This window comes from Saccostrea cucullata, unplaced genomic scaffold, assembly GCF_032062105.1.
Source record: "Saccostrea cucullata isolate Sc308-1 unplaced genomic scaffold, CSIRO_AGI_Scuc_v1 ctg717, whole genome shotgun sequence".
NCBI classification, from domain to species: Eukaryota; Metazoa; Mollusca; class Bivalvia; order Ostreida; family Ostreidae; genus Saccostrea; species Saccostrea cuccullata.
In genome coordinates, this window is record NW_026918951.1 from 99673 (window position 1) to 125561 (window position 25889).

Consider the following 25889-nt stretch of genomic DNA (forward strand, 5'->3'; position numbering starts at 1 on the left):
ATGGAGGAGTGAGCGTCCCCTGCCGACCGGTCACACCCTCCGTGTGCTCCTTGTCATGATTGGGAAAGAACAGGAAAATCCGTAGTCAATTCAGTGTATGAATAGCAGACTAACAAATAGTATGAAAAACGTCAATCGGCATTTGACTCAATGATAAATTGTATTGGTGACAAGGTCATTGTATTGACCATAGAACTGATAACTGAATAGAATGATGGCATAAACGAGACTGTTGGTATTCGTGTTTCATCAACTTGTTTGTCAATAATTTACCTCGTATTGTTCATACGTAGAGCATGCTCTTGCGTATCGAATCAAATGAGATATACTCTGTGTATGCAGGTGATGAAGGTATATTGCTGCTTAATTAAGGGAAATTTACGATTGAAAAGTTAAAGTCATCTCGTTTATCATACCTTTTATCTCAAGCTCACCGGGATATGTCGTATCGACATAAAGAATGAAAACTACCATTGTTAATTGACAATATATACGTCGTCGATATATCTAAATGTCCAGTTGAATGCCACAGCAAAAGTTTTCTTCTTTTCACGTATTAGATTTTGGGCATGTTTTGCTTCATATGAATACAAAAATAGGTCTGCTAATAACGGGGCACAATTGGTACCCATGGGAAGAATATGCGGGCGTTTAGGAAGACATTTCAGTTCAGCTAGAAGGTGGGAGCACAATCAAATATTTCAGTTTGGATGAAGGACTATCAAACCAAATATTTATTGAGAAGAAAAAAAGGGGATATCAGGCGTTATTTTTTAGGGAACAAGCAAAGTAGTTACATGTATTTATTCTACATGATATCTTTACCCTGTATTTAGAAAATGCATAGGAAGAGTATAATACAAACCCTTACGTAACTGTACATGTCTACAAAAATAGTAACGGACGGGAAACTTTATATAGACCCGATACTCGGACCATTCTGCATTTCAGACACATGCTCGAAATGTCGCTATCATAAATTCCCTTCTAACAATTAGCAATTAATGTTTAACATGTTAAAAACATTATATATCAAACAGTCATAGTATGTAAATTCTAAAAGACGTAGTTTAAATTCCTGAAACAGATGTGAGATAGTGTAAACCTGAATGTCTACTCGTGAATGATTTCAATAATGCCATAAATGATGAAATAAAGTGTTGCCAGCAGCCATATACTATTCGCTACTCTGTAGCACTTGTTTCTAATGATGAGATTTTCAAATCACCATCCACATGCATACAACGAGGATTTGACTGAAACCCGATTGCAAAAACCGGCAGGTGGGCCATATGTTTCATTGTAACATTTGTCATAAAGTAAGCACATCATCATTTATTAGTTGAATCAGAATCAGATACGTATAAATTGAGCATTATTGTTTGTGTATATTATAAAGATTATTTGGACTAATAGCAGTATGGTAAGGTTTGAACTCTATAAAGAACTTTTTAGATTAATAAGGTTAATGTATAGAATGAACGCATGCTATCATGATTTTATTATCTCTAGATCCTAGTATAAATGTATGCTCTCAGATATGAAATTGTATATTTTTTATGATTTTATTTTTTTTTGTGGACATTTTAGCTTCGTTGGATCATTCTAGCTGCTCTTTTGGCCTTGGTAAGCACACAGTGTAACGATTTCGCTTTCCAATATGAATGTCTGCAGAACGCAAACCGGAAGTTGTCTGTCTGTAAGCAGTGCGAGAATACTTTGGTATCCAGACTTCAATGTGAGCTAAACTGTCTACAGGATGCATATAGAAGAGTAACACACTGTATCATTCTGGAGTGAAAACAGCAACATGAGAATAAAATCAATACGTATTAAATCAAATGTATAATTCTTTAATTATCATCAATATCCTATCGTGAACTTTGTATCAAAATGTTTTTTTTTATATATAGAATCGATGTCAGTTTTCATGTGATTTGTTTTATCATGAAGATAATTTTTTTTTCTTTGTACTTGGTGCTTTTAATTAACCTTTCAAAGCGATATAAAATTATTCTTTTATTCTTTTATTTCGGTGTAGTACGTAAATGTATATTTAAAAGTTCTTATAATAAAATTTTGGAACAACGTAATAATTACTAGTATCACTTAATATACCTTAACAATAAATTCTAGGCCAATATGTTATGACTTATTTGACGTGACCTATTATGAACGTTTATGAAAGTCATAAAAATATGGTAATTAATATAATAAAATGAAAAGTTCTAATTTATCTTTTATAATTGTTAAAAAAACCCATATACTAAAATAAGATATTATTCACAGTATATTTTAACCAAAAAAAAAAAAAATGAGAGATGTCTGATTTTAAAATGTATTAGTATGAGTCTTTTTGTAAAATCCAGAATAATACCTTAAAAAAATATCAAAATTTATAAGATGTGAAAAATATTCATTGATTTTGAGAAATACTTTACCTCGCCTTTAAGAAGAAAGGCACTACATGTACATAGTCATGTAAATATCTATGATTCAGAGAGTTAATATGAAATATTTCCTGTTTTCTTCCATGTAATTAATACATTAATGAATCAATGTCAGCACCTGTCGTTTGATTACAGGTGTCGCCAATCCAGGTGAATATAAACAAATAAGACTGCATCATATCAAATATAGGTATATAGATCTTCAGTAATAGTGCAGGTACGAAAAGGTTGCCCTTGATTCAAATATATGACTGTAAACTATCAAATAAGAAGGAGTAAAAGTTGGTCAAATTGTTGACAATGCAATGACCTAGATGTCAAATATCGTCAAAGGCGTCAATCGGCGCAGGTATGAAATATTACAAGGAATAAGTTCAGGTCATACGCAATATAATTTTGAACTTTAATTTCTTATTCCCAGTATAATAAGAGTTTCAATAATTCAAGGGTCTTTGTACGATTTTTTTTATGTCTGATAATGCAGTAAAAAACCCCTAAACCAGATACATAGAAAATACCAGTTAAACTATACTTAAATTAATTTTTCCTTAAAAACACAAAGACTTCCCTCATTTGATATCTGGAAAAACTCCTGGAAATGAATGCTGATTTTTTTTTTCAATTTATATAATATTTTTGATCATATAAAATAAATATCATACCTTTAAAACGAATTACATTGAGTCTTGATTTATTTAACAAATTAGTTAACTAGAGATATAAATGAAATCATACCTTATAAGCCATAAACATAATTTAAAAGAAAAGAGTGAGGCTGGTATTTGCTGATGACAAAGAGAAAATTAGAGGGTTATATAGTCCACAAATCTTTGTTCAAATCATGACGACGGATCAAAAGACATACATATCTATTTTATCAATCGATTTTAGCTTTTGATTACGATGCATGTTAGACTTTTGAAAAGTTGTATTATTTAGTCACTTCCGTGATAAATCTGGAAAATAAAGATTTTCAAAATTTTAATTAGGTTTAAATTATGCTTTTTGAATTCAACTAAAAGTTGTAAATGTATGACGAAACCTTATGATTTTCTTTCTCTAAAGTAAGGACAAACTTTTCTCCAGAAAAAATGTCTTTAAAAAGTGAGTTTCAAACAAAATTGAAATTTTAAAAAATACACTAAGTGATAAATTATACAAGAATAATCATCTTGCTTTAGTTGCTGTGAAATCTGAGATGAACATAAATGTTCTTTAATAATTTTTAGAAATCATTTATAGGTTTTGTATTTTTGAAATATGGGAAAAAAAAATCACAAAATGTCAAAATTGATAGTCCGTATACCATATCAAATCTATGACTTTATTTTTTTAATTACTCACCACCGCGAAGTATGATATGGTCGGCTTAGATGAAACGTATGTATTTATTTTTCTGGTTGTTTGAAAACCGAAGACAATTTTCTCTTAAAAAACTCTAAATCTATTATTTTTTCATCTCTAGGTAAATGATAATAAAATAATAAGTAAATCTTAATTAATTAAACTTTCTTCAATCATTAAAATATTATTTTTAGCTACCATATTCTTCTCTCTGTTGATCTTTTTCTTTTGTTATTTACAATTTTAGCCTCCCTCCCCGAAAAAATAAAGAAATATAAACAAATATTCAAGTAAGTCTTACAATGTGGAGATTATACTTAAAAAATCATTTTTGTTATTATTTAAATTTAACTCCTTGCCTGTCTTGTTTGTCACACCATTGACATTTTGCTCTTCTTCTTTGCCTAATTAATAAAAAAAAATATTTTTTCATTCTTTTGAATTAATTTCCCATATCGGATTTGTGTATTCAAATCATTTTATTGTCCCAGGAATTAAACAATATAGCCAATTTATCCTTGATTTCTTTTCTTTTTATTATCTAGAAACATTCCATGTGTAATTTTTGTTATTTTCATGCAAAACCAAAGAATCTGAACCTTGTTATGCAACTACGAACATCATATAAGATTCAAATTCAATTAACTCATATTTAACTTCACATTTAAAGCTGTCAGTCCATGCGTTGTTTTTGACGCCAAATATTATATTAAAATCAGAGATACTAAGGTAATTATTTTATTATAATCTTCAATTTTAGAATAAAGGAACGGAAATTCTACCACATGTATTAATGCTGACAATTTGCGTATAAATACTAATTACAATGAGACATTAATAAAAAACAAATCCTCCGAAACGAGATGTTTTTTTTTTGCTTCTCATCTTATAGAAATAGAATCATATTGTCGAAACAGTCGCCAAGATTTACATAACGCATTGTTAGGAGGAGACGTACAACTTTTGTGTGGTAGTGACTGAATTTCACAAAAATTGGTCATGGAATGTTGGTTAAACTTGCAAATTTTATATCTTTTAAGTTACATTCTGGAAAGGTGTTTTATAGCAATAAATGACAGTTTTGAGCAGTTTGAGTACACGAAGTAGGTATGTTCTAATTTGCGATTTTTATATGAGAGAGAGAGAGAGAGAAATAGTTGTTTTGATTTGATTTTATGTACATATGAACGTAAAAAAATATATTGCATGATATGCACGCTTCATATTGTAAAAAAAAACCCTACTTTTTTCTGTATGACGTAATTGTAATCAATTACGATGTTTTTAAAAAAACAAAACAGGAAAAAATTAAAAAGTTACAAATGCCAATCAAAACATTATCTTATGCATGGTATATCAAAAACATTCTACAAATTCTAACCTCATATAAGGAAATTTATTGCTTTAACAAAATAGGTTGTGTGTAGATGTTAATTAGTTGTTGTTTATTACAAACATGTGGTCAATTACGACACAGGACAAAATGTCACAAATGAGCAATAGCTGCGAATATTATTGATCAGTTAAATTGTTAGAATAGGAAAGTTAATGATTCATGTATGATTTATTTCAGTGGCGGATCCAGAAATCTTGAAAAAGGGGGGAGGGGGGCGACCAGTTTGGGGTCAGGGTAGGGATCCACAGACACATAAACCCCCCCACTAATTTATCAAATCTTGTGTATTTATTTGGACACAAAAGGGGAGGGGGCGGGCCCCCTGCCCCTCTAAATCCGCCAGTGCATTTGATTATTCAGAAAGGCTTTTCAGGTATATAAATACTAATTAAGGAAATGAATGAACTGAAAAAAAATCAATGGTTTGACTTCATTAAATTATTAAAGATAATCTTTTTGAAACAGTTTGCTTCTTATATATATAAATCAGAAAATAAATTGTGCTTTTTCATGTAAAATTTCAAATCGTAAGCTTTCATCCTTCTGTCAGAAAGAAATGAAATTATTTTCCATCTTCTAAGCCACTATCAAAGTTGTTTAAAATGGTACAGCAATTACAGAAGGAACCTGAAATGTTCAAAAGTTAACGAAAGACTCAAGGCGGCCTATAATTGGAACACCTAGAAACATACAGCACTTGGTCACCGAAGTAACTCACGTGAAATAAAATATCTTTTAGAACTTTTTTTCTTCTTTCTTTTTTATTGTCTTTATCGAAAATGCGCCCACAGCACCGTAATTATAAAACATATGGAGTTACAAAGTGATGAATACCACAGGGTTACTGCATAGGTGGCATGGATTATCTTATTCTTTGATGCATTTAAACAGTTGTCAGTTTTCGCATTTTGCCACACTGGTGCGGTACATAATGTTTACAGATAGGGCACAAGGAGAGAGAAAGGTCACACGAACCATGCACATGCCTTCAGAAACATTTTTTAAGTTAACAGAAAAAAGGAGTGATGTTTATTGAAATCTGTGTAAAACACGAAACCAAATGAGCCTCGTCGGATAGAAATCGACCTTATCGTATGCAACGTCATAATGAGAAATAAACGAATAAAGTTAAGAAAGATTTCCCGGTATTTTTACTACACATGGTTTTCACGTTAAGGAATGTTTTAGACATCGTCAACTGCAGTTCTCAGATTTGTTCTTTAAAAAATCGGATCATTTTAAATTTGTACTAATAAAATAAGCAAATTTTAAATGTATTTCCCTTCGTAGAGCCTTAACCTTTTTATTGTTACCATGGATCAATGTAAACAAAGGCCAGAGGAATGCCGAGTCCGATCTACATTTATTTTTTTTCAACCAGCAGAAGACGCGAGGTTTTATCTAACACCAGATTAAGATTAAGTTGGTAGACATATAGCAAAGCAAAATTGGCATGGTGAATTACTTAGGAAGAACAGAATATATCTTTTATTGTAGTTTAGAGTATAAATTTTAGCCAAAGGAGGCGTATCTGGCACAGAAAATCACACAATGTCATGTATTAATTGATGAAGTACTAGTGTGTGAACTTCATTTACTATCATCGTGTGTATTCATTCATTCAAGATTAATATATTCACAATATTATATTAGATATACTATAATGTTTCATGTCTTCGAATGAATTTACGTGTAATAATAATGTCAAATTTATATAGGAATTAACCAAACCAAAACAAAAACAACATTAGGCCATTCCCAGTACAAGATGTACAAAGGCCACGATTCATCAACTTCAAAACGCATTTTTCTAACATTAATATTCAAAGATATCAGGAAACAAGTAATACTAGTACTGTGTAAGGCAATATCTTCATATATCAATAAGTCTCAAACGGAAACACGTAGACTGACTTATCTGAGAAGTGTGCATTGTCCGAAGCAACTGGATTTGATAAATTGTGCAAGTTGCTTCCCTTTGACGCAAAAAGAGGCTCAACACGGGGGAATCATTTCTTTAAAAAGTTTTTTTTTTGTTCTCTATCCTTTGTCTTTTTTTTCATTACTTACAGTTTATCAGTTTATTTTCTTAAATACTCCACTCCTTATTTTGTAAGTTTATAAAATATAATGACGATGGATTATCTATGATTTTAAATTTCTTTAACTTGGCTAGCGAAATTGTTCAAAGGGTGTTCATCTTGACCTTGTAAGGAGAGGGCTACAATAGGCTTTGCCTGCTGCCCGATCCTATTCACTTTGTGTGAATAAAATTTTGTATAAATATAAAAAAAAGAATGGGCCCTGTTTGTGAAACATTTCCTTCTATGCCATTAATATTTAAAAGAATTGTAAATCAAAAAATTAAAGTTGCATGTAAAAAAAAAATAGCTTTGTGAAATGTGTTCCAAAATATTCACCATTAAGTTAAGTATTTTGAGCCCCGTTAATACCAAACTTTTCTGCAAAAAACACCTTGACATGAGCAGGATTTCACACGTTCGTGATTCGTGAATAAACGAAGGAATATGGTTTCACTTTGTACAAGAACTTTCAATTAAATATACTCCACTGTCAGTTGAGAAACTTCTCTAGTAATCTTAATGCAGACTTGTTTAATCATAATTTAGTTGATTCACCTAAATGCTTAAAATGTGGATATTGTTTTGAAGACTCTGTTCATTTTTTCTTTCAATGCCCATGTTATGATTTTGCCAGGAACATTTTAATTACATACATGAGTGACCATGACATACCAAGAGATGTCAATATTGTATTATCAGGTTATGATTGTCTATCTCTTAGAGAAAATATGTTATTCTTTGACCAAGTTCATAATTTTATAAAAAAACACTAAAAGATTTTAGTCTGAGCCTTCCTCTCCATATTCTTATTACTTAATTTTTTGTTTGTTTGTTTTTTTTTTCCATCATTTTTTTTTCTCTCTTTTCTTTTAAGTTTATGTTATTGTTTTCTTTATGCATTTTTTCTCCTCAATTTTTCTTCAACTATGTATTCTTTATAATTCTCTTAATATTAATTTATAATACATGTTTTTTTGAACTTAAAATATGTACAGTAATTTAATTGTACCATGTGTACCTTGATCTCAAATGGAGAGAACTAATATAGGCCCTTGGCCTGCTGTTCAATCCCTATTCATATTGTACTTTTTGTATATTATGAATAAAATACTTCTTAAACTAAACTAAACTTTCAATTATAACATCAAAAAGTTCTCTACATTTTAAAATTCTTCAATTCTCTTCTTTAAGAGAGGGGGATACCCAAAACTGATACTGTACCTTCTAAATCTCAAATATTTTTTATTTTGTTTTTTTTTTTATTTAATAAAAATCAGTAAACAGATAATTATAAAATGTCTATTTTACGTATATTTTGCGGACTGAGTTAGAGACGGGATAGCAGAATGTTGTCTATGCATATGTCGCATGCCTTCATAAATATTATTTTTTCTCCAGAGAGGAGAGTTAATGTTTTTTTTCTTTTTTTTTGGGGGGGGGGGGGCTTGTAAAGTCAGCACATATATAAGGCTACCTCGCTGGCTAAATATGATTTAATTTATTTAAGAATCCTACGCACCCCAGCTGAAACCGATTCTCTAATTCATGGCATTAATTATCCTATTTAACTGGTTTAACTGTATTTCCTTATAAAATAATTATTTAGAAATTCTCCATACAGTCAACGTAATCAATTCTTTTTTAAACATTCAGTTCGTTTGCAGTAATTGAATTAAAAAGGAAAGAAAATGTGCCAATACATGTATGATATTATTAAACGAGTGAGAGGTTGCTGTTATATTTATTGCCAGCAGTATAGGACCATATGTTACGACGTTGTAACATCGTTTTACTACGATATACGTATATATGTACAAAAAATCTACGTACATGTAGTATATTCACAATCAAATGGAGATAAAGAGCAGTATCCAACCCCCCCCCCAAAAAAAAAAAAACACAAACAAAAAAAACAAAAACAAAAACGTCTAAACAAGGCAAATCGGATAACAGGCAAGATTAAGCGCAATGGAGGAGTGAGCATCCCCTGGTAACCGATAATATCTGCCGTATGCTCCTTGTCATAATCAGGTAAACGGAAAACTCGATGTGTAAAAAACGGCCTAGCTAGAATTACAATCAGTATTAAAAAGTCAGTTGAGCATTTAACCCTACGTATTTGCTATTGTATTTGCTGACACTGTCAAAACGACGACTAAAACGAGACTGTTGATATTCTTGTTTCAGCAGCTTGTTGATAAATAAGCTTGCCTCGTTAAAAAAAAATACGAAGAACATGCTCGTATCGAATCAACTGAGTGACATAAATCCAAAATGCAGGTGATACACCGTAAGGTTTTATTGCTTCTTAAAGCTGAACACGATTTGTAAAAGAAATTTGTCCGCCATATTAGATTATTCACTCACCACATCTGAGGGCCATTACATAAAGCCGCTCACTTATATAGACACTACTCAATATAATCAGTTGTCACAGATGTAAACAGGCATATGCTTCACAGCACTCGGTAGCGACAAAACATAACTATGTACTCCTACGGCAGGTGAGAAAGATACTACAGAAACTTATAACAGTTGCACCGGTCAAATGCAGTATACACACGTAACTACACTGTGTTTAAGGAAAGTTGACGATAGAAATGTAATCATGTTTATCACAAAGTTTTGTGGTTAGGTTATACGAAAGCGTATTAGTGCCACGCAATATTTTTTTTAAAGTTGGTAATTCCAACTTTAAAGTTGGAAATTCCAACTTTAATCTTGGCTTTTCCAACTTTAAAGTTGGTAATTCCAACTTTAAAGTTGGTAATTCCAACTTTAATCTTGGCTTTTCCAACTTTAAAGTTGGTAATTCCAACTTTAAAGTTGGAAATTCCAACTTTAATCTTGGCTTTTCCAACTTTAAAGTTGGTAATTCCAACTTTAATCTTGGCTTTTCCAACCATAAAGTTGGTAATTCCAACTTTAATCTTGGCTTTTCCAACTCTAAAGTTGGTAATTCCAACTTTAATGTTGGAAATTCCAACTTTAATCTTGGCTTTTCCAACTTTAAAGTTGGTAATTCCAACTTAATTCTTGGCTTTTCCAACTTTGATTTTGGAAATTCCAACTTTAATGTTGGTAATTCCGACTTTAATCTTGGCTTTTCCAACTTTAAAGTTGGTAATTCCAACTTTATTCTTCGCTTTTCCAACTTTAATGTTGGAAATTCCAACTTTAATCTTGGCTTTTCCAACTTTAATGTTGGAAATTCTAACTTTAATCTTGGCTTTTCCAACTTTAAAGTTGGTAATTCCAACTTTTTAAAGTTGGTTTTTTCAGCTTTAATCTTTGCTTTTCCAACTTTAATCTTGGATTTTTTCTAACTTTTACTTTTAACGTTTAAGAAAGGATTTATTATTTATTTACTTATAAATTTTTTGCTTGTCAACATATTTCTGGCTGGGGTGCCCCCCCCCCCCTTTGAAAAAAAATCCTGGATCGGCGCCAGTACGGAATTGATACATATAAGTTATGTTGTATATTTAGCAGAAAATGTTTCTTTGATTAAATAAAATTTGATTACATTGATTATTTAATTGTTGTCTCATTCTTTCATACAATATATAATAAATGACTAATATCTGTAATTGGTTATTTAAGTTTAAATCCTGTCATGTACGAAATACTGTGTACGTAATTTATATGAATTTATTCTCAATAGAATTACACAAGAGAACTTTAAGGAATATAAACTTGGAAGTTTTACGTAAGGTTATAAGGAAGGTCAAGGTAAAAAAAAATAAACTAACACAGATAAAAAGAGTTCAACAATTTATTTGAATGTGCTAGTATTTATTTTCCATTGTAAAAGTACCATATTATAACTCCCCATAATCCCGTCCGCTCTTTTTACCCCCCCCCCCCTATTTCGATCCCTACCCCTAGATTGCAATGAAAAATTGCTAACAAATCTATTTCAATGTGTTATTTTCACTTTAATTAAGTTTGTGATATTTAAACAAAAGAAAAAACTAAGAAAAGCGGGTACAAAAGCCAAGATTAAAGTTGGAATTTCCAACTTTAAAGTTGGAAAAGCCAAGATTAAAGTTGGAACTTCCAACTTTAAAGTTGGAAAAGTCAAGATTAAAGTTGGAATTGCCAACTTTAAAGTTGGAATTACCAACTTTAAAGTTGGAATTTCTAACTTTAAAGTTGGAAAAGCCAAGATTAAAGTTGGAATTTCGAACTTTAAAGTTGAAAAAGCCAAGATTAAAGTTGGAATTACCACTTTAAAGTTGGAATTTTTAACTTTAAATTGGAAAAGCCAAGATTAAAGTTGGAATTACCAACTTTAAAAAAAAATATTGCGTGGCACTAATACGCTTCCGTAAGGTTACCATTAGTATGGAACGCCGTAACTGCCTTATGTGGAGAATTTTCATTATATGATGGTATTTTATCATTATATACTGGTATTTTGTCATTATTTGATGGTATTTTATCATTATATGCTGGTACTTTGTCATTATATGCTGGTATTTTATCATTATTTGATGGTACTTTGTCATTATATGATGGTATTTTGTCATTATATGATGGTACTTTGTCATTATATGATGGTGTTTTGTCATTACATGATGGTATTTTATCATTATATGCTGGTATTTTGTCATTATATGATGGTATTTTATCATTATATGCTGGTACTTTGTCATTATATGCTGGTATTTTATCACATAAAATACCACATAAGGCAGTTACGGCGTTCCATACATTAGCCTGTTTTTTTTTTTTTTTTGTAAAATACCCAAATATGAAACAGATGCGTTGAGGCTATTGAAAGATCTGTAAAATCAACTGATATTAGTTACCATTTCCAGTTTAAAAGTTGATTAAACTCAGAATATGATTTATGATTAAGTTGAATATTTCTTAATAAATAGGGAATTTGACTAAAGCACAGGTTTTCTCGTCTGTCAAACAGTTTAGTTGTTATAGATTCCATAAATTTCTATATTTAGTAAAACACACTAGGTATCTTTCATTTCGAATTCAGTGGGATAAATTTAAGAAGCATAAGAATAACATTGAAAATATTTAATGTGAGACTGAGGCTGAATTAGGACTTTTTGTCCTCTTATGTAGATGTTTGTAGTATATGTAATTGTTTTAGCAGACACGTAATTCTAAAGCTAGAGGAAAAGAAAAGTGTTAATAAAAAAAAAATCCGAAATGCAATTAATCATACGGGAAGCGTGGTATTTTACATGAGTTCCAGTATGACTCAGGATTACAATTATCAATCTCACCCGTGTCACTATGTCAATTATGTCAATATCAGCATTTCATCAAAGATCACTAGGAAGACGATCGAGAACCTAATTTTGCGTGATCGAGACATATACAATTCAAAGATAAAATTTTATAAATTATTTAGGTACTTCAAGTAAATGTGTGTAAGTTCGAATATGAATATTTATAATACAATATAATTTTTCACAAAATCAAAAGTATAGGTAAACTTTGAGAAGCCTACGAATTGACAATCAATTGAACTCAAAGAAGAAAAGAAAGAAACTACCCCCTCCACAAAGGAAGATGTATATATATGGTTATAAAAGTAATTTGTTTTTAGACATAGAACAGTCTACCAATGGACAATAATTGGTAAGATACAATTGTATCAGTCATATAATATAAATAATGACACTTATGAAAATTTTCAAGAAATTTGCAAGGTTTTTAAACCAAGTCATCACATGTCAATTTATTACAATTGTCACCCAAATATAAAATCCAAATGAATTTAAACAAACATTACCAAAAGCCTGCAATTAAAACTTGTAGGTCGTCCTTGGATATTAAGCATAAATAATTTTTGAAATTTTAAAATGGAATTTTGAGTCTTAAAATGTCAAGGTAAAATTGTTGGACATATTCTTTGCTGAAAAATAATTTATTTGATGTGAAAAGTTACCATCAATAGTAACAGTGCAGGTAGCCTTCATTTTGCAACGGAAATTAAGCAGTTATAACAAACACTTTGATAGTAAATTCCTCCTTCTAACGAAGTGGTATTCGGCGACCAATCACAAATATGCATGAATGAAACATATGGAGATAACGAACAGTATTCAAGCTCAAAAGTCCATTAAACAATACAAATTTGGAGCAGAACAAACACGGACCTCCAAAAAATCAGAAGTGTCATCAGGTGCCATGGAGGAGTGAACATCTGCCGATCGGTCACGTCCGCCTTGTGCTCCTTCTCATCATCGAAAAACCGGAAAATTTCGTCTAGAATTCAGTGTGTATACAGTGTGTATATAGTGGTCTAACAATAAGTATTAACACGGTGCCGGATAATTCTGCCACTTCCAAAGTGGGCATTTTGGCGCCCGCCAAAATCTTATTTCACACAAAAACCATGTATACCAAGTGGCAGACCATCACTCAGAGAGTTCAAAACTACCTTTGTTACAGGTAAATCTCACCTGTCAGGTGAGATAATTACCTTTGAATAGAAAATTCCCATAGGAAAAATAAAGTTCCTGTAGGAAATCCTATGAGATATATCAAAATCCTGCAGGATATTTAAAAATTCCTGCAGGACTTTTATTTACCAACCATTGTTTGTTTACTTCACCTTTTTACACTGAGGCACTACTATACATGACGCAATCGCTATTACCTAACAGTTTTATTTTTCACGTTTTATAATTTCCACACCCTATCATCTTTTTTATTCATTACTTTTAGTAAGAAGATGATGGTCTTACATTAATATTTACTTGACGGAGATTGTTCAGGGGGATCATTACCTTCGCTAAGGTAGAATTCCACACCGAATAATCTTCATTTTTGAAAATGATGGTGTATTTTTCAAAATAACCGAACTCAGAAATTTACCACCTTGGAGAAATGTTACATTTTACTTTATTTTCATTTATTTCAATTAGATGCATAACAATCATAACAAATACTTCATAAAAGGTAAATATATTTTGAAATTTCTTCTGAATAGTGTATCAATAACTTTTTTTTTTTAAAATCAAATGAATATGTAGAAGAATTACACCTTGCACCAAACATAATTTTTTCTCAAAAAAGTACTAGTCCTTTGACACCATTAACAAATTCTAGATGATATTAGCATTCATATATTTTATCGTTGATACAGTTTACCACAGATACAAGCATTTTAGAGTTTGTTCCATGAACGCCAATTTTTATTTTAAAATACTAACATTTTGCAAAAGTGAGTCAAATTGTTAGGTCAATGTCAAAAAGTCAAATGTTGATTTAAAAAAATCTTGGAACAAGGAATATACTGTACTTGTGAAATATAAAAGCCATACTTTTTACCAATCAAAAGTTATGGGAAAGGTTAAAGTATTTGCGGACAGACGCACAGATTAACAGACGAACAGACAGACAAACAGACGAACAGCACAAACTATATGCCTCCGAATCTTCAATAAATTCAAAATAGCATATTGTTAGCTTGATCGGGGCGTTTTAAGAGCTGAGTTATTAGATGTCATACATGTAGTAGGTTACATGGGACACCAACTCCTCTAAGGCACCTGATCCAACCTCTAAAATTTCCATCTGTCTGTGTTTGACACTTTTTACAAAACCCACATGTACCTTCCGTTTTGAGGACTTTGAGCGAACAATTTTTTTTACAGATCTTGTTGTACCCACTGACTTTTAGCATTTCATTCTACTTCTTTTGCAGACGTGTTTCACAGCATGAAGAATTTTGGCTTCAGATTTACTCTTGTTGAATTGGTCAAGTGCCTGAAATTAGTCACAGTATTTTCGAACACTTGCTATTGAATGGAATATCGAACTTTAGAATTAATATATGAGGCTAAATATCCTGAAGACTGACTAAAATTCTTAAGGAAGCTATAATTTACTATGAAGAACGCAAAAGAAAAACAGAAGCAGAATATATTTTTTTAAAGGACAAAGAATTAGCCAATGGGATGCAGTAAAACTGGCGTCATAAATAAATTAAGCGATAAAAAAAGAATATTTACAGGAAAATTTATATCATGTTGTTTATTGGAGTAAAAGTAATCCTTAGTTTAGGCCAGTTCTTTGCTTGTCTCTCATTGCCCATAGCAAGAGGTGCAATTTTTTTCTGTTCAGATGAATCCAATACTAATTAAATAAGTCAGAAAAGATAAAAATTCTCGTATTATAATGTTCTCACATTGAAAAATGGTGACAGGAAAACGGAAGAGTTTTCGTTTTAAAATAATATTTTTTAATACACAATTAATAAAATTTTAAAATTTTTATGTCTGTAACAAAAACAAATCGAATTTATAGAATAATTAAAATAAGTACAAGAATCATTTTTTAAAATTGTTTTTGATTTGCAGGTCCCGTATACATGTATTACCAAAGTTTTAATGCACTCCTCCTTTTCGTAAAATTCCGTAATTCTGTTTCCTTTTGAGAGACACATATTTAATATTTCCGTATAAGTGACGATTGGAACCTCTGCATACAGGATACGACTGGGTGTTTCCTCATGAACCCATCCAGAACAAAACGGAAAATTGTATGTAAATGTGTTAAAAGTGCATTGTTGCCTTTGTCAAATATGAGACATGGGTCAGGAAAAAGGTTCCTTAATTATTACTACTTACACCTTGTTACGGTATATTTTTTACCTTTCCGACTCAATTGAATTATATGAAGTATGACAGTTTATTATGTGAAACACGTGGAAACGTGTGATTAACCTGTATAAGATTTATTACAAATTCATACATAACATTTTATTGCCTTTATAAGAAAGTACATTCATTGCAAATTTTTCTCAAAAATGATTATTTGATTATTTGTTGTCAAAGGGAAAAAAGATACATAAAATTTAAAATAACCAACAAAGTAATAACATAAAGAAAGTTGCAAAGATATCAATCCCTTAAATACCACTTACACTTCTTAGGTGCATACTACTATGTAGGTCACGGGAAACAAATATAAATTTACTCTTTAAGGGGGCCGACTGTAGTTTTCATTGCACAATATTTTGCGCATCATAGTAAAATGACGCATATTTACTGTTTTAAAGCAATTTTTTCTTCAATTGATTAATAAAATTGAACAAAATTAAGAAAATGCAGGTTTATAGATGTAATTACAATTTTATATAACTGAATTTTTAACCGATTTTGCAACTGATAGGTAGGTTGACGTCGTTATAGTGTGTTTTTGACGTTATGATAAACTGAAGCTCTTACAGAAAGGGGTAATAAAAATCTTTTTGAATAAAAAGTAATAAACATACCCTCTTGAAATTTAAAACATAGAAATTTGAGAATCTCACCATTATTCTTATCATTTTTTCATATAATACCTTTGTGCAGTTCATATTTTGTAGTACTCTAAAAAAAGGAAAATTCTTTAATTTTCGGCCTTTTGAGATGCCCCCTCTGGTAACAAGACGGTAGAATTTTGTATTTTTTGCACATGATGTACAATATAGTATTACTCATCATATATTATGGTTTGAACAAAAAGTCTATTGTAGTATTTGTGTAATTTGCCTTAAAGTGCTAAAATTTGTAACTTTCCTATATAATTCTGTAGTAAGTGTAAAAAGTTAAAATATAAATTAAGACAAACTTTGCATGACAAAAACAAAGTTAAAATATAGTTTTATATTATAAAAATGTAAGAGTTTTGCTATAATAATTGTAGTTTTCACACAATAAAATGTTAATTTTACTTTTAAAAAGTAATTCAGAACTGAATGAAATAGGAAATATAATTTACATTGAAATAATGACGAAAATTCTATTGTCAAATAATTTTGTCATATAATGAAGTATACATGTATATTGAAAATAATCCTATTTATATAACAATTCCCTTAATCCACAACATGAAGTTTTTTCGAATTTTTAAGGAATCTTTTTTTACCACAACAGAAGAGTCCATCATAGCAAGAAATGGAATATAATCTGACTTAGTTTCATTTTAAACGACATTTGGCAGAAAAATATATATTGAATTAGATCAGTGAGTTTCAAACGGTCTATACTCGATCATTTTTTTTTTTTTACAAAAGTATTGTCACATGCTTGAAAGTCAACAATATGCAACCAATGTCAAAGAAAACCATAAAAATAAAGAGAATAATGTAGTCTTTAAAAACTTTAGTGGTAAAAACATCAGTAAAATTTCGACCTACGATATATTGTATAGATTCAATGAAATGTACCATAGAATTTGAATGAATAATTCAAACGATGGTTGAATCCCTTGAAGAAGTGTATTATTTGTCAACAATAGTCTGCATTGGTTTAGAACCTGATCATATGCAAAATTTTTTTCCTATCGAATCAACTGGGATAAGTTATGCCATATACAGGTTAAAACGGTTTATAACTAAATGTAAGTAATATTTATGATAGAAAAGTTGCAGTCATCATATTTATTATGAAGTTGAGCTGTTTATACAATATGTTGGATGCTTCATTTCAATGTATGAAGAATGAATATTATTCATTGAAAAAAACCGTCGTCGATATACCGGTATTTAGATATTGAATTAAAGGCCACAAATAAGAATAATTCTTTTCAGGGTAATTACAAAATTAATGAATTCTACTTCATATGAATACAAAAACGAGTCTTATCGAATAAGATTACAATTAGTAGAATGAAAGTTCAGATTTTCACCTCAAGTTTAGATTACTGATCAATAATGAAACTCTTTTCATTTTATTATAATGTGGGAAAATACAAAAAATGATAACTTCTTACAATATGTCCTTTTTATAGTAAATAATTTTTAGAAGTACTGAAAAATAAATAAAAATAAAAAAAGGAAGTTGTACTTGTATTTGGAGTATCTCTACACCTAGTAATAAGATTATATTTTACTATTAGGATAAAACAAATTTTTTTTTCATGTCTTGAATTTGAAATATTTTGGTGACAATAATATTGTGAGACAAGGGTAAAGACCGTTTGAAACTCGGTGATTTGTTTCAATATACATGTATGTCTGATATTTTCTGCCAAATAATTCAATATTATTAAATATATTAATAATTCAATATTATTGTTTTTAATAAAACTAAGGCAGATTAAATCCATAACTTTCTAAGAAAGACTGTTTTACTACATGGTAAATAGATACTGTAAAATCACAAATTTCGTGGGGGTTTAATTTTCGTTGTTTTCTAAGTATGAAGAGACCCATGAATTCATGTCCACCACGAAATGTGAAATGTTACATTCATAAGTACTCATCAATTCTTCATCCACGAATTCAAATCCCTACGAACCAAGAGTTTTTATTAAACCACGAAAATTTTACCCCTCGAAAATATGTGATTTTACAGTATTCTTTAATAATTCTTCAAGTTATGGATTAAGATAATGGGTATATTGATTTGTTTATTTTTAATATTCACACGTACTTCTTTCTATGACAATATTGAATGACAATAGACTTTTCTGGCGGTTCATCACTTTTCCAATGCAGATTTTATTTCCTATTTCATCCAATTAAAAGCATTGTCTATTTATTGTTTTTTTCTGTCTCATCACCTGCATTCAGAGATTCGATATGCAAGATCATGCTCTACATATGTACAATTTCTAAAACAAGGTAAATTATTGACAGACTAGTCGATGAAACAAGAATATCAGCAGTCTCGTTTCATTCATCATTTCATAAGTTCTATGGTTGATACAATGACCTTGTCAGCAAATACAATTATCATTGAGTCAAATGCTGACTGCCGTAATTCATACTCATTGTTAGTCCATTATTTACACATTTAATTGATGACGAATTTCCCCGTTATTTTGCGATCATGGCAGGGGACATACAGCGGGTGTGACCGCTCGGCAGGGGATGCTCACTCCTCCATGGCACCTGATCCCACCTCTGATTTTTCAGAGGTCCGAATTTGCTCTGCTCCTATTTGTATTGTTTACTGGACTTTTGAGCTTGAATACTGTTTGCTATTTCCATATATTTCACAGCAAATATTCCAAATAATCTTTTTTGAGAAAAATGTAATGAAGTATTTTGAAAAGAATTAAATCTTGGATGTTAAATAAAGCTGTATACAAATATCCTTCTTGCTATCTACAAAATACATAATCATTAATTAATTTTTGTTAATTTTAAATGTTACCAATGGGATTTTGGCAATCACTGGTTTTTGTTTTGACCGCAATACTGACATTATTTTCAAAGTGAGATGTTTTGACTTTCGAAAAATACATACATGTGTTAAAAAACATTGCGTATTGGAATCAACTGAAAACTGGTATGACGCACTGGTGAAATAAACAGGTTGGTACTGAACTAAAAAGAAAACATCCCCGTCTTTTCTTTTCATATATTGTAGCATACCTCATGAAATATTCAATATATGAAGTACTTATATTAAGGGAAAAAATAATCAAATTTGGAATGATGAACAAACACAATCTTTATTTATTCGATGATACTAGTTAATGTATTTGATAAATAAAATTCCAAATTGTTCCAAAAATTTATATTTTCGATGACAGTAATTTCAAGGATCCTATTAAAATAAACTTTGTTTATTTCATAGGATATGATAGACCAAGTCAGACGTATGCATGTCATATTAGAATGAAAATTAATGCTTCGTTTTTGATATGATTTCCAATGTAAGTTATTAACCTGATTTTTATTTTAAATTCTATTGATTGAATGTAATAATAATAATTATTATATCACTGCAAGTATTTAAAGGATCAAAAATACGTATTTTTAGGTTCAATATCTTTCTGTGTACATATTGTAAGTACGCAGTTTTGTTTAAGACACCAAGATTTCGATGTTTCAATGATTTCGGAAAAAAAATAATTACGAAAAATAATCTTCAACCATATATGCATTATAAAAAGATACTGAAATATAAATGTGAATTTTATTGGTCTATCAATTAAAAATATCAACACTTATTTTACATTTATCTTTTATCATTTATTGATAATGCTTTTTCAATATTGTAACATACATTTTTTAATTTTCTGATGAAGATTTTTTTCTAAATTCGATCACGCAAAAAAAGAGAAGATATTTTACGTTAAAATTTAATTGACTTGGCATTCAAAAATATAAAATCTTTAAGCAGCCACTAGGAGTAATTCTACAATATGTCAATAAGTTGTATAATTTACCTTGAATGAAAATTCAATAACTTTAAAATATATCATTATGATAGGATAAGCTAGAGCACTGACGAGAACAAGTATCTCGTCTATAACATCACCAACATTTGAAATTAATTACATTTTAATGCCAAGGAAAGGACATCTTAAGGTATCATTTATGTTTTATAGTAAAGCTTTTCTTTAAAAAAAGGCAACAAAATCCTAAATCTTTAATTAAAACAATAAAGTGAAAATATTTCACAAGCGTCCGTATAAAAAGTTTTGTATACAAAATATAAAATGTATTTAAAAAGTTCTCTCTCAAATAAAAATAGTTTTTCTGAAGAGTAAAATTTAGATAAAACATAAAGGTAGAATTTAATATTGCTGAAGCTTATAAAGATCTTGTTAAAAGAGTATCTCTCTTTTTCAAGAGCTTAAGAGTTGATCTCTCTCTCAAAGAAATATCTCTATAAGTTAAAGAGAGAAATTGATAGATTTTTTTAAATTTCACAGAGGTGGGATCAGATATCTCTTTTTGCTAAAGAGTAGTCTCTCTTAGAAAGGCATGCAATACGTCTTTCTTGCAAATTTTTCATTCATATAGAGACCTTAACAGTGGAGAGCTGCAAATTTTGTCCTACACACGGCACTTATGGCCATTGAGAATGAGAAGTGAGAGATTTTTTTTTACCAGCACCTTCTGTGACAAATGACCTCGGTTTATACGGTTTTATCCGAAGGAGCTGTTTCCACGGTGGGTAATCCTATCTTATCAGTCTATATAAATACTGAGAGCCACTTTTCTTAGTTATCTTTTCCCCAGTGATGCTAAAACAATGATTAATCTAAAATTGCAATATAATTATTAAAGAAAGCATGCCAATTTCTTCAATCTTAATTCATTTGAAAAAGCATTAGGAGAAGAAAATGCTATTTGTTGTTGATTGTATTACGTGAAAGCGAATGTAAATTTAAACTGCAAGTTGAAATCTATGTATAACACTGTATAAAAACAAAGGATGAGCAGGAATACGATTGGTTATTTATTTAAAGCAATTTAATCGAGGTTAATTACATTTTAATTGTCAATTTATTCAACAAATTATAAATATTTAACCTTTTGACCAAGCTTTAATTTCAATGGTCAAAACAAACAATTTGTGTGTGTGTGTTTTTAATCAAAAATATACATTTCATCAAATTACAAATATTTAACTTTTTGATCTAGCTTTAAAAACAATGGTCAAAACAAACAAATTGTGTTGTTTAGAATAACATAAAAAAATCGTTAAAAATAAAATATGAATAAAACAAACATAGATTTAATTCAATATGATAAAAGTTACACCTTGACAAGGTCAAGGATCAGCTCCTTATCAAAACGAGGTCAGAATATATTGGCATCATTAACATTAATCTCCCGTTGAATATATTCAGATTTATTTGTTACATACTGAAGTGTCATGATATGGCAAAAGTACTAACCAATAAAGAATGCGTTTATATAACTAAGTAGAGAATTTTTTTTGTGTCAATTCAATGTAATATCTTCTTTGGCTTAACTGGTATTTTTTTTATTGTATTTATAACAATTATATTGTACATGTATATCATTATCTAGCTAACATTTTCACGCATTGTTCTTTTATTGTTGAAAAAAGATTACTAAAACAGCTTAGTATGCAACACAAGTAATTTACACACTGCTCAGCAATAAATAATATAAATTATTCCATGGCTACACAGGTCAAGATATTTCATTAGATCACTCAAGAAAAATGCAATATGTGTAGGTTTCTTTTCCCGACACTCATTTCTTTGAATTCCTTTAAATGCAACAAATTAAAATGAGAAAAATTATGTCAACTGTAAAATTAATGAGCCATCAAAACACGCTTTTTAGTATTTGACACTTGAATGCACTAATCTTTTCGTAGCATATGCCTTACTTTTTGTATACATGTATAATGGGGATACAAAATATGAAGAAACACAATACATTTCACATAAATAGACAAATATATTTTAAATGGAAAGGAAAACACTCAAAAAGAAACACTAAACAAAGAAAAAAAAGAATAAATAAGTAAAAAATAAATAAAAGCAGATTTCTTTTGAAACTGTTGTTTTACCCTTTTTCATTTTAAAAAAGAAAAAAAAAAAGCTTTTTAACGTTAAATACATTTTGTAGCATTTCATCTACAAAATTATGTATCATGGCTTATATCAAACTTATACCAGGGTTAACCGTAATAAATTCAAATCGTTCAGAAGAGTGGTATTTTAAAAAATATTTTTGGTAGGAATCATAGTAGTAACAAAATCAAGAATTTTGTGTTTTACATAAGCAAACTAAAACTTGTGATCAAAGTTTTAATGAAATCAAACCATTTTTTTTACTACGACAATACTATTTGAAAAATATGAAAAAAACGAACAATATTTAAGTTCAAAAATCCATTTAAACAATTCAAATAAAGAGCAAAGCAAACATGGACCACTAAAACATCAGAGGTTGGATCAGGTACCATGGAGGGGCAAGTATCCCCTGCCAAACAAAAATCGAATCACAAAATTCAGGGTATTGTGAAACAAAATTTTAGGGTTATTGGAAATATAGCACAAAATTGTAATGATATATTGAATTATTTAAACAAAATATAAAAAAGTAATGAAAGTTTTGTAATGTATATGGGTATAAAAGTAAGTACTTTACTAAACTATCATAGTTGAGCATTCTTTCTAAACTATAGCTGAAAGAAAAAAAACACGAATTGAATGTTTAAACTGTCATATAAACCACTCTTGACATTGCTTGGCGATTTTTACCGATAGGATCTGTTTATAGACGACATGTTTCAAAAATATTTTTTGTAGATTCAGATGAATATCTATACATGCATATAAAATGATTCATCAAAATATTGACTTTATCTACAGAAGTATATAAATTATCTATTCAATTATAATTTACAACAATTTAAAGTGTCAAAGCAGAAGAAAAAATATTTTGAAATTTTAAAATTTTGAAAATATTATTTATAACAAATTACAGCCAAACCGTTTTTTTTTTAATTTTCAAGATACTGGAAAATGACTGTATTGTCTATATGGATACCTGATGTAGAGATACTTTGTTTGGTATGAAAGAAAACGCCAGATTAGAATTTACATGTCAGTTATTAATAAGAAATTCAAAGCTACTAAAATTTATAATTGACAATATCAAACACAATTAGACACATTATGTAACATAAGCAAATATATGTAGATATCATTCGACTGGAAAATATAATCCAAATAAAATGATACGTAAATCATGTTTTTTGTATTCCTTAAACAAAGTTTCAACGAAGTCTTACGACCAATTACATTAATGACGCTAATTACGCTTTTTTATATACGGGACATAAATTCATTATATATTCTAACCTCTTTAACAAGGTGTGGTATATTTTATTTTAAAGTGTCCGGTTAATAAGATTTAAACCTTTGAAAATTATTAGGCATCACTGATTTTATGATTCTTAAAAAGGAAGAGGAGATTAAAAATTATTTTAAAAATGAAATATTGCTTGTTTGTCTAATTGGCCGAACATGTGTGCCTTTAAGATGACCCTAAAAATTATTTCAAGGAAATATTTTGACAAATTTTGACATACTTTATATATTGTTTCCACAAAAATATACATCATTAAACAGTCTGAAACCCCCCAAATGAAAATGTTGAGACAATTATTCAAATGAGAGCTAAGCCTAAAAAATAATTTAAAAGACTTAGTTAAAACGTGAGATTTCCTTGTAAATATAAAGTAACCACACAAAAGTTAAATGAGACTAAGCAATTGATGATTTTTATGTTTTCCCATTTAACTTTTTGCACCAACTTTCTGTGAGCATATTCATAACTATCGTACATCTGGAAATTTTTGCTGTAGATAAATCTTTAGCAAATTTGCAAGTTCATTGCATTCGCAAAAACATTTTTTCTTAAAAATAAATCACCAATAAGAAAATGTAAACAAAGCAGTGGTCATTCGCAAAATTTTGAAACGTAAAAATTAATCAACATCATTTTGACACAAATTCGCAAAATAAAATCGACGTAAAAATTTCCAGATTTTCGGTATGCATGTTAGTGTAGCATGTTTCCCCCCGAAGTTTTCTAAACTGAGCAAATGCAAATCCATAACTAACGTTTTCATTACACCCATTTTGATGAACCGTTAATAATAAAAAAAAAAGAGACTGAAATTCTAAACATTTTAAAGATAGCATGGATAAACAATGAAAAGGACTGATAATACCGAACTGTGAGTTATCTCATAAAAATTTAAACAATGCAAATTTGTGAACAGGGCATGGACAAGTGAAAATTTGAGAGGTGGGACCAGGTTCTTAGGAATAGCAGGTATCTCCTATTGACAGCTCACATCCAACGTAAGCCCTATCTATTGATCAAGTAGATGGAACATTCCGTAATCAGGCCTAACAAATGACCATAGTAAATGGGAAATGTTAACCGTAATGTTTCTAATGCTATTTAAATCCCTGCCTGCAACATCAACTTATCTGTCTTTAGTCTGCCTCGATTAAAAAATTGTAAATGCAGGAAAACCTGTACTTACATTTTGAATTCAGTTCATTTATGTCAAAATAGAAATGTTAATTCCTTATATATTACAATGTTACAAATAGATGAATCTTTCTGTAAAATTCTTTAATTTTACATTATTTAAAAAAACTTAAGAAAATGAAAACATCTTTAAAAAAACTTGTAAACATCTAAACATCCTTTTTAAAAATGTTCTTTAAGGTTTATCATGTTAATATATAATAATTATTTAGCATTATTAATGTAGCGTATGTTTGAACTTGTAAACATCTAAACATCCGTTTTAAAAGAGTCCTTTCAGGTTTATCATATTAATATATAATAATTATTTAACATTATTAATGTAGAGTATGATAATTATTTAATATGCACAGATTTTTTAGGAAAACAAACACAAACTTGAAGTTTTCTCACCAGAAACACAGGGATGTCTTTTCAAAGTCGTTTTCATTACAGTTACGCTCAAATTTTTCATTCGTTCTTCTGTACCCTTCATAAATTGTAAGACATTTTGTGGTTATTCATCATCTGTCAATATTGTCAAAATTATGCAAACTATATGTAGATGTGGTACAACCTCAATTTTTATATATTAAGTGCTTAAAGAATTTATTATCCCCACTCCACATTGCTCTTACTGTAGAGTGAATGTATTGGAGGACCTTTTGAAACAGTCTTGACCTTCCAGAGGTCACATCCGGTTTCATTGCTTAATAAATGTAATTGTTAGGCCAAGCAGGCAATATTCGTTCACATTTGTGGAATAATGCAAAGAGAGGGAATTACTATTAATGAATAGAGTTTGTGCTTTAGATAAAGCTGTCATAATGCAATTTTATTTTACCGAGGTATGTGTTTTTTTAATCAAATATAATCTT

The 25889-nt window shown here is 29.6% G+C and overlaps 1 long non-coding RNA gene across 1 annotated transcript; it reads left to right on the top strand.

Annotated features, from left to right (window-relative positions):
* The first annotated feature begins 1294 nt into the window (after positions 1-1294).
* Positions 1295-1822, top strand: LOC134276243 (uncharacterized). Its single transcript, XR_009994005.1, has 2 exons — positions 1295-1423; positions 1591-1822. It is a non-coding gene; the product is annotated as an uncharacterized LOC134276243 (long non-coding RNA).
* The last annotated feature ends 24067 nt before the right edge of the window (positions 1823-25889 follow it).